Raw genomic sequence first — 15,728 nt, forward strand, 5'->3', positions numbered from 1 at the left:
TTAGGTAGAATTACCTGCATCTAGAGTTCTTGCTAACCTAGTTCAATCACTTAACCTGCACTAGCCAATTTCTTATCAAGTCCTTTGTCTTTACTGGAGTTCTACATATAGGTCAGTGACCAAGTCTTCATAACCGTGAAGGTACGGCGATTCGAATCGATTATACTCAGCTAAGGATCTCCAATCACACGACATATGTAGCACTTAACCCTTGCATATGTCAACCCGCCACCGGGGTTCTTAAGACCAGATCAGGTTCACGCGAACCGAGAGCACAGATACACCACCGTCCAGCCTCTTGCCACGGAGGGTACACGCTACTCTCGCCACCGCTCCACGCCCATTTCGTGTTATCTTATTTTGGCCTTAGTCTACCCAAGGCAAGGCTTACCCATGACGAGGCATGTGACCAGTTACAGGGTCCTCGGTCATCAAGCCTACATCGAGACAGTCCTTAATTGACTCAGACGGAGACACTACACCGAGACTCTCTTTCTCGTGCAAGTCACCCGTCCGGTCTCAGCTTAATCATTTAAACCCAAACATTGGTACTTGGCAGAGGTACATCTTTTCCGATGCTGAACCCATCACGGCCATGATGGATCCATCATTAAGTTTTATTTTCAAAAACATCCTTCCCCACTTTGCCAATCATTTTTTGTAAAACAAAACCTTTTGCTTTACTAGAGCAATACTAAGCATAGTAAAACCTTTTGTAAAACAGGGTTTCAAGGAAGGTAACCAAGTTCAAGGAAGGAAATGTAGGAATTGTTTAAGCATTCAACTCCTATTACCTAATGCATCAATCAAGTGAGAAAGATTTTAAAAACATCAAGGAAGGTGGCAAATGCACCGAGGCTTGGCTTCGTTGATAGGTGAGTCAGGCTCTGACCCGCAGATATCAAGGTAGAAACATCCTCTAAACATTACCATATATGTGTATATAAGAATGAATGCCATGTAATGCTCATGAGAGTGCAAAGATAATAAGAATTTATTATCTAAGGTTCTTGAATACAATTTTCCTTCACGGAACTCCCAGAACTTAGGGTTTCCGGAGTCAGTAAAGGAATTCAAAGGGCACGGGTGGGGGTTGTGGGTTCTAATTAGCAAACAAGGTTCAAATCCAACCAAACTCTACCCAAGGCTTCTAAATAATGTTTTGAGTTTATATAAAAAGTTTGGGAATTTTTGGAATTATTACCTATTTTCTAAAAATCCAGAAGCAATGCTTTAGGCTATTTTAAATAACTCAAAATTCCCTATTTGTTCTAAAAATCAGTCAACTATTTTTATTAAATACTATGAAAAATAAGGAATCTATGAAAATTGGTTTGACATTTTTAGGATTTTTCTACAATTTTCTACATATTTCTAAAGTTGGATAAAAAAAAGAAAAGAGAAAAGAAGAAACAGTACTGGGCCAAATCTGGCTCAGACGACCCAGGTCCACGCAGAAATGCGTGCGCCCGCGCCCGCGCTGGTGGCTTTACAGAAAGGCCCTTAGGGTTTTAGCTAACTAGAACTGGGTTCGCTGCACTATTGCTATGAGTCACTGACATCTCGTAGAAACATCCTCTCATTTCTATTTCTTCTCTACAAACACCCTTGACCACGGCGCGCTCGGTCCGGCCAAAAACTTCGGTGGCTACCCAAACCAGTTGCTAGGTAAGCAGCACCGACCCGAGGCAACCATAGAACAGGTTCCAATTTGACTAACCCAGACCAGGATAAGCTTGACCATGGCGATGGTGGACACTGAGCATCGATCAGTACATTCCGGTTGCATACGTAAGGTAAAGCTCCCGGGGTTGCATGGATAACAATCCCGAGCACATGAGGGTGCTAAAACACGAACAATGAGGGCGAGGACGGACCTGGAATCGGCTAGCCGCGAGCAGGTGATTCACGGCGGCGCAGTCGACCGAATTGGGGGAAGAGGGGAATTCTCTGGCTACGGTGGTTAATTGAGGGGGAGAACGGGTGCGTTGGCTTCACGATGACCTAGCGCAGCAGGCCCAACCATCAATTTATAGGGATAGCGAGCGGTGGCCGCGAATTTGAAGAAGGACGCGCGGCGATCAGAGGAGGGGAAGAGCACTCGTGCAGCGACTTGGTGTCCAACACCGTGGCAGTTTCTCCGGCGAGCCACGAAGAGTCACAAAGGTTCACGGTGACATGGTGGAAACACTTAGGTACGTGGCACAAGGACGGAAGATGGCGGTTCACCGGCGAGCTTATCTGCTCAAGCCGCAAAGCAGGGGGGGTACGGCGGTGAGTCACCAGAGTGGCGTCCAGTGCACGGGGTGATGATCTTTTACCCCGCGATGCTATCCATCAACTCCAGGCATGGATCCAGTCGCTGGTGACATGAATCGCGGCGAAGGATCGGTCATCAGCGGTGAGGACTCCCTGCGCTGGCGGTCTGATCCGACCAGGCACTGTACCATGGGAATTTCGGTCAGATGAACCTGGCAGCCAACCTTGGAGCTAAATTTTCTCCCAAACTTACATAGCAACTAACCCGAGGCTTTGCAGCAAAGTTGTTCCACTATAATAGCTCTATAACTTTGTTATAGCAACCCTAGGTAGATTCTCACTGGATCTTAGTCGAAATGGCTCTCAAACTTGGATCAAAGTCACTATTAATCTGAAGTTCAGACTGTATCAGCATGACAGTCCAACTTTGGGCTTAATTATCTCCAATTTATTCTCAACAACTATGCCTACACCCTTAAGCAAAGTTGTTCTCCTTTGATAGGTCTATAATTTTGATGTGGTGACCTAGGGCAAAAACCCTATAATTTGAAAGTTATAAAGCTCCAAAGTTGAGCTTATAACCTGAAATTCAGACTTAGTATAGAACTCAATTGAGGTCTATTTTGCAATTAAGTCCAAAATCCAAGATTTGGCTTACAAGTCCACACATTTGTGAACCAAATGACTTTATATGCTTTAACATTGTAGTTTTTACACTTTAGTCCAAATGTGCACTGTTTTTGCACATAGGCCCCTAGGGTTTAGATTTAGGGTTTTCCAAGGTTTCAATTAGGGTTTCTAGTATCTCAGGGGTATAAATGTGATTCAAATTCATTCTTGGGAGCATTTTATGACTATTCCACTAAAGCTTTTGGGTTTTCTCAATTTGGGTTATGTTTTACCCATTTAAACCCTATTTAGGGTTAAGTATCCTATTCCAGGGTCTTATTTGCATAACACCAGAAAAATACAACTTGTTTGAAATTTTTACCTAGTGAATGCACTCTAGGTGTGTCAAACATATGCAATGCCAATGTTTATGATGTCATGCTCATGTTTTAGTTACAGTAACACCAGGGGTGTTACAAGCACAGAAGAAGCTAGAGAGGTTCGTGTCGTAGTGTGCACAATACCATACATCCTCTAGCTAAACATCTATTGGTGACATGAACAAGAAAACTATTATGAGCTCAAACACTAGTGAACATCAAGACTTTTAGCTTCCCCTCACCTTATGGTTATGATGGGAGTTCTAGCCTAATAGTGCTAATCACCCTTTATGCTTGCCTTCTAGATGAAGAGTGTCCATGGTAAGCTTGGTTGTTTCTAACTTGAACTACTTTTGTTAGATTGAATTGAATACCCTTACTTGGAGTCTAGTCCCCTTAAATGTTGTCCATTTTCACCCTTTTATAGTCTAAAGAACAACAGAGGTTACATGAACCTCGAATGCCATAGGCTAAACCCAACTACTCCACTGTTATCTTATTCTTGGAGTCTTACTAGGGCCCATCCCTTAGTCATGCCATTGTGTTAGAGATATCCATTTCAAGGCAATTGCCATACTTGTTGTAGGGGTAGGTATGATATGTTGTGTCTACAGATGTCGTGTCCCCATTCCATTTGGTACGTGTAGTTGGTAGCCAGTGTAGCCTTTTGTACTTTACTATACTTCATGGTACGCTTCGTGTACGCAAGCATGGCTACAGGGTTGATCAACACATCATATAGTTGCCTTGAGTATCCCGCAACCTAACTCATACCTGCAACACACTTGTCAGGCTTGTAATGTTGCCCGTCGCACATTTAATGTGCTGTCACTGAGACTTATCCATTAAGGTACCAATAAGGAATAGTTTGCATGCCTTGAGATGTGGGGTCTATTTCCTAAGACTGTACCATCCTTGGTGGGCCCTGATCACATCTTTGCTTTTTGATAGGGTTATACTTAACTATCCTAAGTCCTTAGCTCCTTTGAGGCGCTTAGGTCCTAGAGAGCCAAGTTCTGGCCTCCCTTGGAGCACGAGGCCATTGACTCTTTAGGAACCCCGAGTCCAACAAAGGGCCGTAAGTAGCTAAGTAAATGTGTGCGTATATTAATAATCATTATAGATATCTAATATCTTATTATTATTTCTCCACAAGTAAATGTGTGTGTATCGTCATATATATTCAAGTTCTACAAAGATATTTTCATTTTTTTGTTCAACGGATCCCTTTAATAAATGTTAGAGAAGTATACTTATCTCTATGCTTTTGTAGAAGGAATTATATATGCCTCCACGTAAGATGCACGACGTATGAAATATTCTCACTTTAGTCCACCATTTATTCAATAAATGTTGTAGACAGAAATGGGTCATTCAATTCCAAAGAGTAAGTATAAGCACCTTCCATCTAAGATATCCAAATTCCAAAAGAAAATGTCCTCTAGGTTTTTATTAATCCATCTAATTCATTTCAAATATGTTAGCGATAGATAATGTGTTAATTATACCTATATTTATATCTCTTGTGTCCTAGAAAAAAAATCTTGTATTATATCCTTACGTAACAATATCATGGTACCAAGGATACCAGAGAGATAGAGAGTCATGAAGGAACACAACATAGGTCAATGGTCATGTTTAATATGGGCATGATTGGGAGCCAACACACAAGAAGCTAGAGAGGTTCGTGTCGTAGTGTGCGCAATACCGTACATCCTCCAGCTAATCATCGATTGGTGACATAAAGAACAAAAATATTATGAGCTCAAACACTAGCAAACATCAAGACTTATAGCTTCCCCTCACCTTATGGTTATGATGGGAGTTCTAGCCTAATAGTGCTAATCAGCCTTTATGCTTGCCTTCTAGATGAAGAGTGTCCATGGTAAGCTTGGTTGTTTCTAACTAGAACTACTTTTGTTAGATTGAATTGAATACCCTTACTTGGAGTCCAGTCCCCTTAAATGTTGTTCATTTCCACCCTTTTATAGTCTAAAGAACAACAGAGGCTACATGAACCTCAAATGCCACCGGCTAAACCCATCTACTCCGCTGTTATCTTATTCTTGGAGTCTTACTAGGGCCCATCCCTTGGTCATGCCATTGTATTATAGATATCCATTTCGAGGCAATTGCCATACTTATTGTAGGGTAGGTATGATATGTTGTGTCTACAGATGTCGTGTCCCATTCCATTTGGTACGTGTAGTTGGTAGCCGGTGTAGCCTTTTGTACCTTAATATACTTATGGTATACTTCATGTACGCAAGCATGCTTACAGGGTTGATCCATGCATCATAAAGTGGTCTTGAGTATCCCGCAACCTAACTCGTAGCTACAACACACTTGTCAGGCTTGTAACGTTTCCTGTCGCACATTTAATGTGTTGTAACCGAAACTTATGCATTAAGGTACAAGTAAGGAATAGTTTGCATGCCTTTAGATGTGAGGCCTCTTTCCTAAGATTGTACCATCCTTGGTGCGCCCTGATCACACCCTTGTTTTGTGATAGAGTTACACTTAACTATCCGAAGTCCTTAGTTCCTTTGGGGCACTTAGGTTCTAGAGGGCCAAGTTCTGGCCTCCCTTGGAGCATGAGGCCAATGACACTTTAGGAACCCCGAGTCCAACAAAGGGCCCTGAGTGGCTAAGTATTGTCAGTTGTTAGGGGATAGACTATCCTGAGCATCCATTACATTATTATCCTAAGACACGAGAGGGACTTAGGCTTATAAGTGCCCCATGACACGAGGAGTCCTAGGGACTTAGTTTAATAAGTGCCTTGAGAGATGTGGGGGCTCAAGTACTTATACTTACAAGTGCCATAGGACATGGGTTGCCCTTAGGTCTTAGTCTCATGGGTGCCCCAGGGCATGGAGGCCTTAAGGATTTAATCTCTGGTTGGTACCCATGATACAAGGTTCCTTGTAGATTTATAGTATTTTACCCTTGGAGGTTCTAAGATGCTAAGGGACCTAGGCCTCATAGCATTTAGGTAGTCCTATGCCTTCTGGTAGCTCCCATTTCATCTATACACTTCTATTATATGTCATCTAGTGCCAAGATGCTCCTTGGGATAGGTCTAGGGGAGGTTTCTAGGATTCAAGGCTCAAAGAGTTTTGGTACTATTATGGTGTGCCCTGAAGTTAGGGGGTGTTTAGATGCAACCGACTAAATTTTAGTCATGTCTAGTTTGAAGAATGAAATATAGTCTAATTGCAAAACTAATTACACAAATTAGGACTAAATAGCAAGATGAATCTATTAAACCTAATTAGTCCATGATTCGTCCATATGATGCTACAGTAAATATTTGCTAATCATAGATTAATTAGATTTAATAAATTTATCTCGATGTTTCATCTTAATCTATGTAATTAGTTTTATAACTAAACTATATTTAATATTTATAATTAATATTCAAATATCTGATATAACATGGACTAAACTTTCGTCAGGGGAACCAAACACCCCCTTAATCTCTTGAGCTAGGATCCTTGAATGTGTATTGGCGGTCGCCGAGGGTGTGGCCATCCTCAGGAGCCAACAGAGGCCTTCGAGCCCACTACTAGAGTGATCCTACAAGTAGGCCCATTTTTCTAACTAGATGCCTTATGGAATAGATCCCCAAAATGCTAGGCCCAAGGCTGCACATCTTGTCATCCAAGGAGACTACATGCATCATGGCGTCTGAGTCCCTAGGGTGACCGCACATATGGGTAGGATTGACCCTAGTTTGGGAGAAGTGGCCCATCGCAGCAGAACGGACTCATACCATGATTTACCCTATCCATTGGATTCTATCTTTGATCCTTAATATTGTGCCATGGGGAGACAACTATCGGTCATCACCAACTCTAGCTTGGAAGCCAAAGCATCAGCATTAGGCACACCTTGTGTTTGTTCCCCTTAACAAGACATGACTATCCTTGGTCTAAGAGGCTCATCATTAGGGGATACTTGATTCCTATTGATTTCTTACCAAAGAAGTAAATTGGATAACTTGTGCAATTCCCGAAAAAAATCATATGGCTAAGTATATACAACAAAGTCATCCCATCATGTACAACAAGCTTCATGGGTATATTCACCCAAGAGCCTAGGTCGTCACTCCTATATACATATCATGTCACATGGCTATCTTTTTTAAGTGGGCCATGTGATGCTTTGGTTTCTTTGCTTAGTGGATAGAGAGGGAGAGAAAATCTTTAAATAGGGCTCTACGTGATAACTGACTCTTTTAACATGAAACCGCAACCTTCTAGACTTTGTTTTTCCTAGCCATATTCCTCCTATTTCGCTTTCTTGAGGTACCCTGTCACACCTGGATTTCGGGGCACCAAGACCCGGGCGCAAACATAATCACCAGGTGTGCTGGGACCAAGTCTCACACATATGATGAATCATGGCACATGATCGAATGTCACATCTTTACTATATAACAAGAGTTCTATACAAAATAAATAAATAATTACATTATAAGGAGACAACGATCCAGCAACCCAAAGTTGACTGGGAGACGACGGCCTAGACCTCTCACGAACACATAGCCGCATCCTTCATGCGCCTCATCCTGCGGTACCTGTTCTTGACCTATGGGGGGGTGCGAGACAGCAAGAGTGAGCTCACATACGTTCATAGCTCAACAAGTTGTGGGGAATAATGTGCATGACCTCGCCAAAGGTGGGAGCTCACGTGAAGTGTAAGGCTTACCAAAGAGGATGGTTGAAGCTGAGCATTGCTTTTAAAGTTGGTCAAAATTTTATTAGCAATTACTAAGTATAAGTAAATACCAACCCAATTAAATAGTAGAACAAAAGTAACAACCTCACCTGCGATGCAATGCATATGACAAATTGAATTTAGTTCCATAAATTAATCATGTGAGTGTCCGAGCTGCTCATGACCGTGAGCACGGCTAGTATACCAGTTTTACACTCTGCAGAGGTTGCACATCTTTACCCACAAGTCGTGTTACCCATCTGCCAAGAAACGGCCAATCCCATACACCTCTACCGAGGAGGCGAGGCAGGGTAACACTACGAGGCCTTTACAAAGTTCCACTAGCTTCAGAAAACCCGCTACAGTTTATAGGAAGCTCCAATGCAGGAATCCCTCGCATGACCGCCATCGCTGCAAAATCATCCCAAGGGCCTTCCTACACTGACCACTCCCCTACTACCCTTGCCCCTTTCGGGTAAGGTAGTCATCCACTAGCTTTCCTAATTAATCAGCCAAGGGCGTCCCATTAAACCCTTGTGGTAGCACTGTTTTCCCGGGTGGTTCTCCATGTTCCAATTAACATAATGATCTTGTCATGAACAGTAAATAACAACTGATAACAAAAGTGTAATCATGAATAATGTATTTCCATACCCAAAACCACATATAGCACTAGCAAGTACTACCCAGAAAGTTCAGTGGTAAACAAGGTATAAAGATAGACAAACTAGGGTATCCTATTGGGTCCCATCAATATTAACCTATGCAGATCATTATGATTAATTAGAACATGAGTGGGTAAAAATAAGTGATCAAGGGCACAACTTGCCTGGGACTTGAGATTCCAGGTACCAACTTGCTATTTAGATGACGTGTGTCCTCACTGCTAAACGTAGCAATACACACAAACATGGTATAGGCAAAATTAACATTACACCAAACATAAGCAAAAACTACGTAATAATAATCTATGCATCGCTACAAGATCGTAGAAACAAGAATCACTGAATTTGGTTCTACGGTTATTAAATCATGAATTTCCGAAGTTATTGAGTACCTATAATAGCATAACTCATGTGAATAATTTTAGTTCGTGTTTCATGGCCAAACAAATTTATTAAGTGATAAACAATATTAAAATAAAATTATTGCAACAGAGATGAACTAATTTTGAGTTAAAATAAATTAAATATGATTTAAACAAGTTTCTGGATTTATTTTTATACTAAAAATCCTTTTTCTATATTTATTTCTGAATTTTCTAAGGATCCTGGACTGCGGACATTATTTTAACAAAGCCCAGGGGGCTCTGCGCAAACATCATGACCAAACCGTAATGCTTTTACTACTAACCGGGACGGCGGGTTTATTTCATAAAACCGCAGGGACTCCTTTGAAAAGCTACAGCCGCGAAGGGGTATGATGGGTTCTAAGCCATCCGATCCAGACCCAAGGGCCCAGATTTAATTAGGGCGAGACCCAACCGGTAAGCTACGCCCGCGCTTGGATCACGATCGGACGACCCAGATTCAATGAAATCTAAACTACCCACCGCCATCCGATCTATGATCTAACAGCACCGATTCATCAGGGCGCGATTCAATCTTAAACCGCCCATACCTAAATCTACGGCTGCGACCCTGTCTTCTTCCCCATGCAACGCAGCACAGCGGAAGAACAGGGGCTCCGCCCTGAGCTCGCCGGCGCGATGCGCAGAGGCGTCTCTGGTACTCTAATTCATGGAAGGACAGGTGCAATACGAAATATGAAGCGGTGCGAATGAACGAAGGTAAAAAATTACCGGTGAATACATAGCGCTGATCCCCAGCCACGGGAACACACGGTACCACGGCGGAGCTTTTATTCCGATGAGAAATTCGCCGAGATCCGGTCGCCAATCGTGCCCGGTGTGGCCAGGAACTTCTTCATGGGGACGAGGTGGAGTTCAACGACATTGCGCAGGGGCTTGGCGTGGGAGGTGGAGCTCACTGCGCACGATGTCACTGCCGCAGTCCGACAACAGGGAAGAAACCCGCTGTTTTTTTTGGCTCGTTTATTGTCGATGTGGAGGAAGTCGAGGGCGCGATGTTGCTCACCATGGATCTCGGTGTTCGGCTGCCGTGCTGGCCGTGTGGAGCAGAGGGAGACACAGGGGCCGACGGCCATGGGGAGAAGTGGTCGGTGCAGGGAGCGTATATATACTGCGCACAAGCCAAGGGGTGCGGAGGCAGGGAAATCAAATCCCAACAACCCAGAGCGATTCCGGCGGAGGCGGACCCGCTGGGGCTGCTGGTTTGGGGAAGAATCTGAACAACTCTTTCCGGTCGCGGCGGCATCGGATCCGGCATTCGGTAGGAAGAGGGGAGGAAAGGGATGACAGCGCGGGACCACTATACAGTCATCAGAGTCGAGCGCACATTTTGTGAGTCCGACCAGTGGACCCCACCGGGCAGACCTGCGCACGCGTGCAATTGGGACCGGCCGAGCGGCCCACGCGGCTAGAGCAGCAGGCCGGGTCATATAGCAGAGTTGGGCCGATTGGGTGGCTTTAGGCCCAAACATTGTTTTCTTTTTCTTTTTACCTTTTTATTTCCTATTTTCTATTTCCTTTTTTTAGATTTGCAAATTTTCAAATTCAGTCATGAGTTGGGTTTCCAAATTCAAATTAAATGCACAATTCAAAATCTAGTATGATATGCAATATATTTTATTTTATTTATTTATTATTTAAGCCATTGCCTTTTTAAATGTGTAAATCCCACATATTTAATATAAGGAAAATAGTTTTATATTGTATGATCTCTATAAAGAAATTTCTCTTACACATATCCTTATGGACACTTATATAATTCATCAAGAGATAATTTAGTTCATATAAGAACTATTTTGTTAATCCTTTTATTAGAAAATTTTTATATTAGGAGATGTGACTTCAAAAGTTATGGGAATTCAAAAAAAAATTCTAATTTAAGATTTTTGTTGAATTTTTTTTACTATATTCTCAAAATGAGATTTAGGGTGTTACAAATCCTACCCCCTTAACAGAAATCTCGTCCTCGAGATTTGTAAGAAAAGGGATGTATTAAGTTTGGTTTAAGAGTTTAGTTTCTCTTTTTTTTGGGAATCAAAGTTTTGTTTAAAGTTTTTTTATATGGATATGTATGTCTAGCCATTTATTATGTCAGATGAGGTATGGTTATGGCAAGTCTAGGTTGTGGCAAGGAAGAGTATAATAAGGAAAAACTTCATGCTAAACTGTGGATCTTGATTTCGCTGGCGATTCAACTTGATCTTTGAAGTCTTGAGTTGATGCTTATCCTTATTTGACGTGGTTGGTCTTCTTTGGCCTTTCTTCTTGGAGTTGTCATCCGAGTTAAGGACTTATGGTTAAGATATATGTGAGTAGGATGGATTACGTGGTGTAGGTAGGTTAGAATCTCTTGCTAGGTTAAAATCGGGGGGTTATGCAACTATCAGATGGTTAAGGTAGTTGCACATGGCCAATTCGGTCTATCGTTCTTATTTTGGTTGTTTTATTTTAGTGCAGGGTGAACTAAGTTAAGACATGTTCTATAGGAGTAGAGTCTAATCTATTTCACCAGTATTATCTAACATATTTGATAAGTCACTTTAGATTAGATCAGATCTAGGTTAGATTGGTGTGACTAGCTTGAACTAGATCAGATCTAATTACTTTGGATTGGATCATGATTGTTATTCTGAGGTGAGATAAGCAAAGTAGTTAGGATAAGATAAGATAGATTCTTTTAAGATAAGAATGGATCTATGAGTGTAGGATAGAGTCTTTTAAGATGAGATGGATATTGTTAGGCTAGATACTTTAATGAGGAAATAATCTAGTTTATCTGGTTATTTTTATAAGCATTTTCCCCTATATGTATATGCAGATGTAATTGTGGATATTACTCCACAACTCATCACACTCAATCAAAGAACCAAATCAGACAAGTATCATAAGAACAAACATTCAAGCACATATGTACCTAAAAATAATTTTGTTTTTGTTCCTAAGAGTGGGTCTCCTATTCCTAAAAGTCACTTTAGGCACAGGATTTCAAAAGTGTGAAATCCACATTTGTCTTTAGAATGAAAAGGTAAGAGTAATTAGAGTAAAGCGGAAATAGATGAGGAAAAATTAAGAAAAGTTTAGAAAAGAATTAGAGTAGCAAAGGTAAGTAAATAAAGGTTGTCCAGTTCTATCTAGGTTTCGTCCTACAGTCAACATTCCTCTGATACAACTTCTGTCACACCCGGATTTCAGGGCACCAAGACCCGAGCGCGAACATAATCACCAGGTGTGCTGGGACCAAGTCTCACACATATGATGAATCATGGCACAGGATCGAATGTCACATCTTTACTATATAACAGGAGTTCTATACAAAATAAATAAATAATTACATTATAAGGAGACAACGGTCCAGCAACCCAAAGTTGACTGGGAGACGACGGCCTAGACATCTCACGAACACATAGCCGCATCCTTCATGCGCCTCATCCTGCGGTACCTGTTCTTGACCTGTGGGGGGGGGTGTGAGACAGCAAGAGTGAGCTCACATACGTTCATAGCTCAACAAGTTGTGGGGAATAATGTGCATGAACTCGCCAAAGGTGGGAGCTCACGTGAAGTGTAAGGCTTACCAAAGAGGATGGTTGAAGCTGAGCATTGCTTTTAAAGTTGGTCAAAATTTTATTAGCAATTACTAAGTATAAGTAAATACCAACCCAATTAAATAGTAGAACAAAAGTAACAACCTCACCTGCGATGCAATGCATATGACAAATTGAATTTAGTTCCATAAATTAATCATGTGAGTGTCCGAGCTACTCATGACCGTGAGCACGGCTAGTATACCAGTTTTACACTCTGCAGAGGTTGCGCATCTTTACCCACAAGTCGTGTTACCCATCTGCCAAGAGACGGCCAATCCCATACACCTCTACCGAGGAGGCGAGGCAGGGTAACACTACGAGGCCTTTACAAAGTTCCACTAGCTTCAGAAAACCCGCTACAGTTTATAGGAAGCTCCAATGCAGGAATCCAAACATGACCGCCATCGCAGCAAAATCATCCCAAGGGCCTTCCTACACTGACCACTCCCCTACTGCCCTTGCCCCTTTCGGGTAAGGTAGTCATCCACTAGCTTTCCTAATTAATCAGCCAAGGGCGTCCCATTAAACCCTTGTGGTAGCACTGTTTTCCCGGGTGGTTCTCCATGTTCCAATTAACATAATGATCTTATCATGAACAGTAAATAACAACTGGTAACAAAAGTGTAATCATGAATAATGTATCTCCATACCCAAAACCACATATAGCACTAGCAAGTACTACACAGAAAGTTCAGTGGTAAACAAGGTATAAAGATAGACAAACTAGGGTATCCTATTGGGTCCCATCAAAATTAACCTATGCAGATAATTATGATTAATTAGAACATGAGTGGGTAAAAAGAAGTGATCATGGGCACAACTTGCCTGGGACTTGAGATTCCAGGTACCAACTTGCTCTTTAGATGACACGTGTCCTCACTGCTAAACGTAGCAATACACACAAACATGGTATAGGCAAAATTAACATTACACCAAACATAAGCAAAAACTACGTAATAATAATCTATGCATCACTACAAGATCGTAGAAACAAGAATCACTGAATTTGGTTCTACGGTTATTAAATCATGAATTTCCGAAGTTATTGAGTACCTATAATAGCATAACTCATATGAATAATTTTAGTTCATGTTTCATGGCCAAACAAATTTATTAAGTGATAAACAATATTAAAATAAAATTATTGCAACAGAGATGAACTAATTTTGAGTTAAAATAAAGTAAATATGATTTAAACAAGTTTCTGGATTTATTTTTATACTAAAAATCCTTTTTCTATATTTATTTCTGAATTTTCTAAGGATCCTGGACTGCGGACATTATTTTAACAAAGCCCAGGGGGCTCTGCGCAAACATCAGGACCAAACCGTAATGCTTTTACTACTAACCAGGACAGCGGGTTTATTTCATAAAACCGCAGGGACTCCTTTGAAAAGCTACAGCCGTGAAGGGGTATGATGGGTTCTGAGCCATTCGATCCAGACCCAAGGGCCTAGATTTAATTAGGGCGAGACCCAACCGGTAAGCTACGCCCGCGCTTGGATCACGATCGGACGACCCAGATTCAATGAAATCTAAACTACCCACCGCCATCCGATCTATGATCTGACGGCACCGATTCATTAGGGCGCGATTCAATCTTAAACCGCCCATACCTAAATCTACGGCTGCAACCCTGTCTTCTTCCCCATGCAACGCAGCACAACGGAAGAACAGGGGCTTCGCCCTGAGCTCGCCGGCGCGATGCGCAGAGGCGTCTCTGGTACTCTAATTCATGGAAGGACAGGTGCAATACGAAATATGAAGCGGTGCGAATGAACGAAGGTAAAAAAATTACCGGTGAATACATAGCGCTGATCCCCAGCCATGGGAACACGCGGGACCACGACGGAGCTTTTATTCCGATGAGAAATTCGCCGGGATCCGGTCGCCAATCGTGCCCGGTGTGGCCAGGAACTTCTTCATGGGGACCAGGTGGAGTTCAACGACATTGCGCAGGGGCTTGGCGTGGGAGGTGGAGCTCGCTGCGCATGATGTCACTGCAACAGTCCGGCAACAGGGAAGAAACCCGCTGTTTTTTGGCGCGTTTATTGCCGATGTGGAGGAAGTCAAGGGCGCGATGGAGCTCACCATGGATCTTGGTGTTCGGCTACCGTGCTGGCCGTGTGGAGCAGAGGGAGACACAGGGGCCGACGGCCATGGGGAGAAGTGGTCGGTGCAGGGAGCGTATATATACTGTGCACAAGCCAAGGGGTGCGGAGGCAGGGAAATCAAATCCCAACAACCCGGAGCGATTCCGGCGGAGGCGGACCCGCTGGGGCTACTGGTTTGGGGAAGAATCTGAACAACTCTTTCCGGTCGCGGCGGCATCGGATCCGGCATTCGGTAGGAAGAGGGGAGGAAAGGGATGACAGCGCGGGACCACTATATAGTCATCAGAGTCGAGCGCACATTTTGTGAGTCCGACCAGTGGACCCCACCGGGCAGACCTGCGCACGCGTGCAATTGGGACCGGCCGAGCGGCCCACGCGGCTAGAGCAGCATGCCGGGTCATACAACAGAGTTAGGCCGATTGGGTGGCTTTAGGCCCAAACGTTGTTTTCTTTTTCTTTTTACCTTTTTATTTCCTATTTTCTATTTCCTTTTTTAGATTTGCAAATTTTCAAATTCAGTCATGAGTTGGGTTTCCAAATTCAAATTAAATGCACAATTCAAAATCTAGTATGATATGCAATATATTTTATTTTATTTATTTATTATTTAAGCCATTGCCTTTTTAAATGTGTAAATCCCACATATTTAATATAAGGAAAATAGTTTTATATTGTATGATCTCTATAAAGAAATTTCTCTTACACATATCCTTATGGACACTTATATAATTCATCAAGAGATAATTTAGTTCATATAAGAACTATTTTGTTAATCCTTTTATTAGAAAATTTTTATATTAGGAGATGTGACTTCAAAAGTTATGGGAATTCAAAAAAAATTTCTAATTTAAGATTTTTGTTGAATTTTTTTACTATATTCTCAAAATGAGATTTAGGGTGTTACATACCCTTTGTGATATTATCTATCTGTGATCGCAGATCCTTCCATACTTGACCATCACCTATGAGC

This window comes from Zea mays, chromosome 4 (genome assembly GCF_902167145.1).
Source record: "Zea mays cultivar B73 chromosome 4, Zm-B73-REFERENCE-NAM-5.0, whole genome shotgun sequence".
Classification (NCBI taxonomy): domain Eukaryota; kingdom Viridiplantae; phylum Streptophyta; class Magnoliopsida; order Poales; family Poaceae; genus Zea; species Zea mays.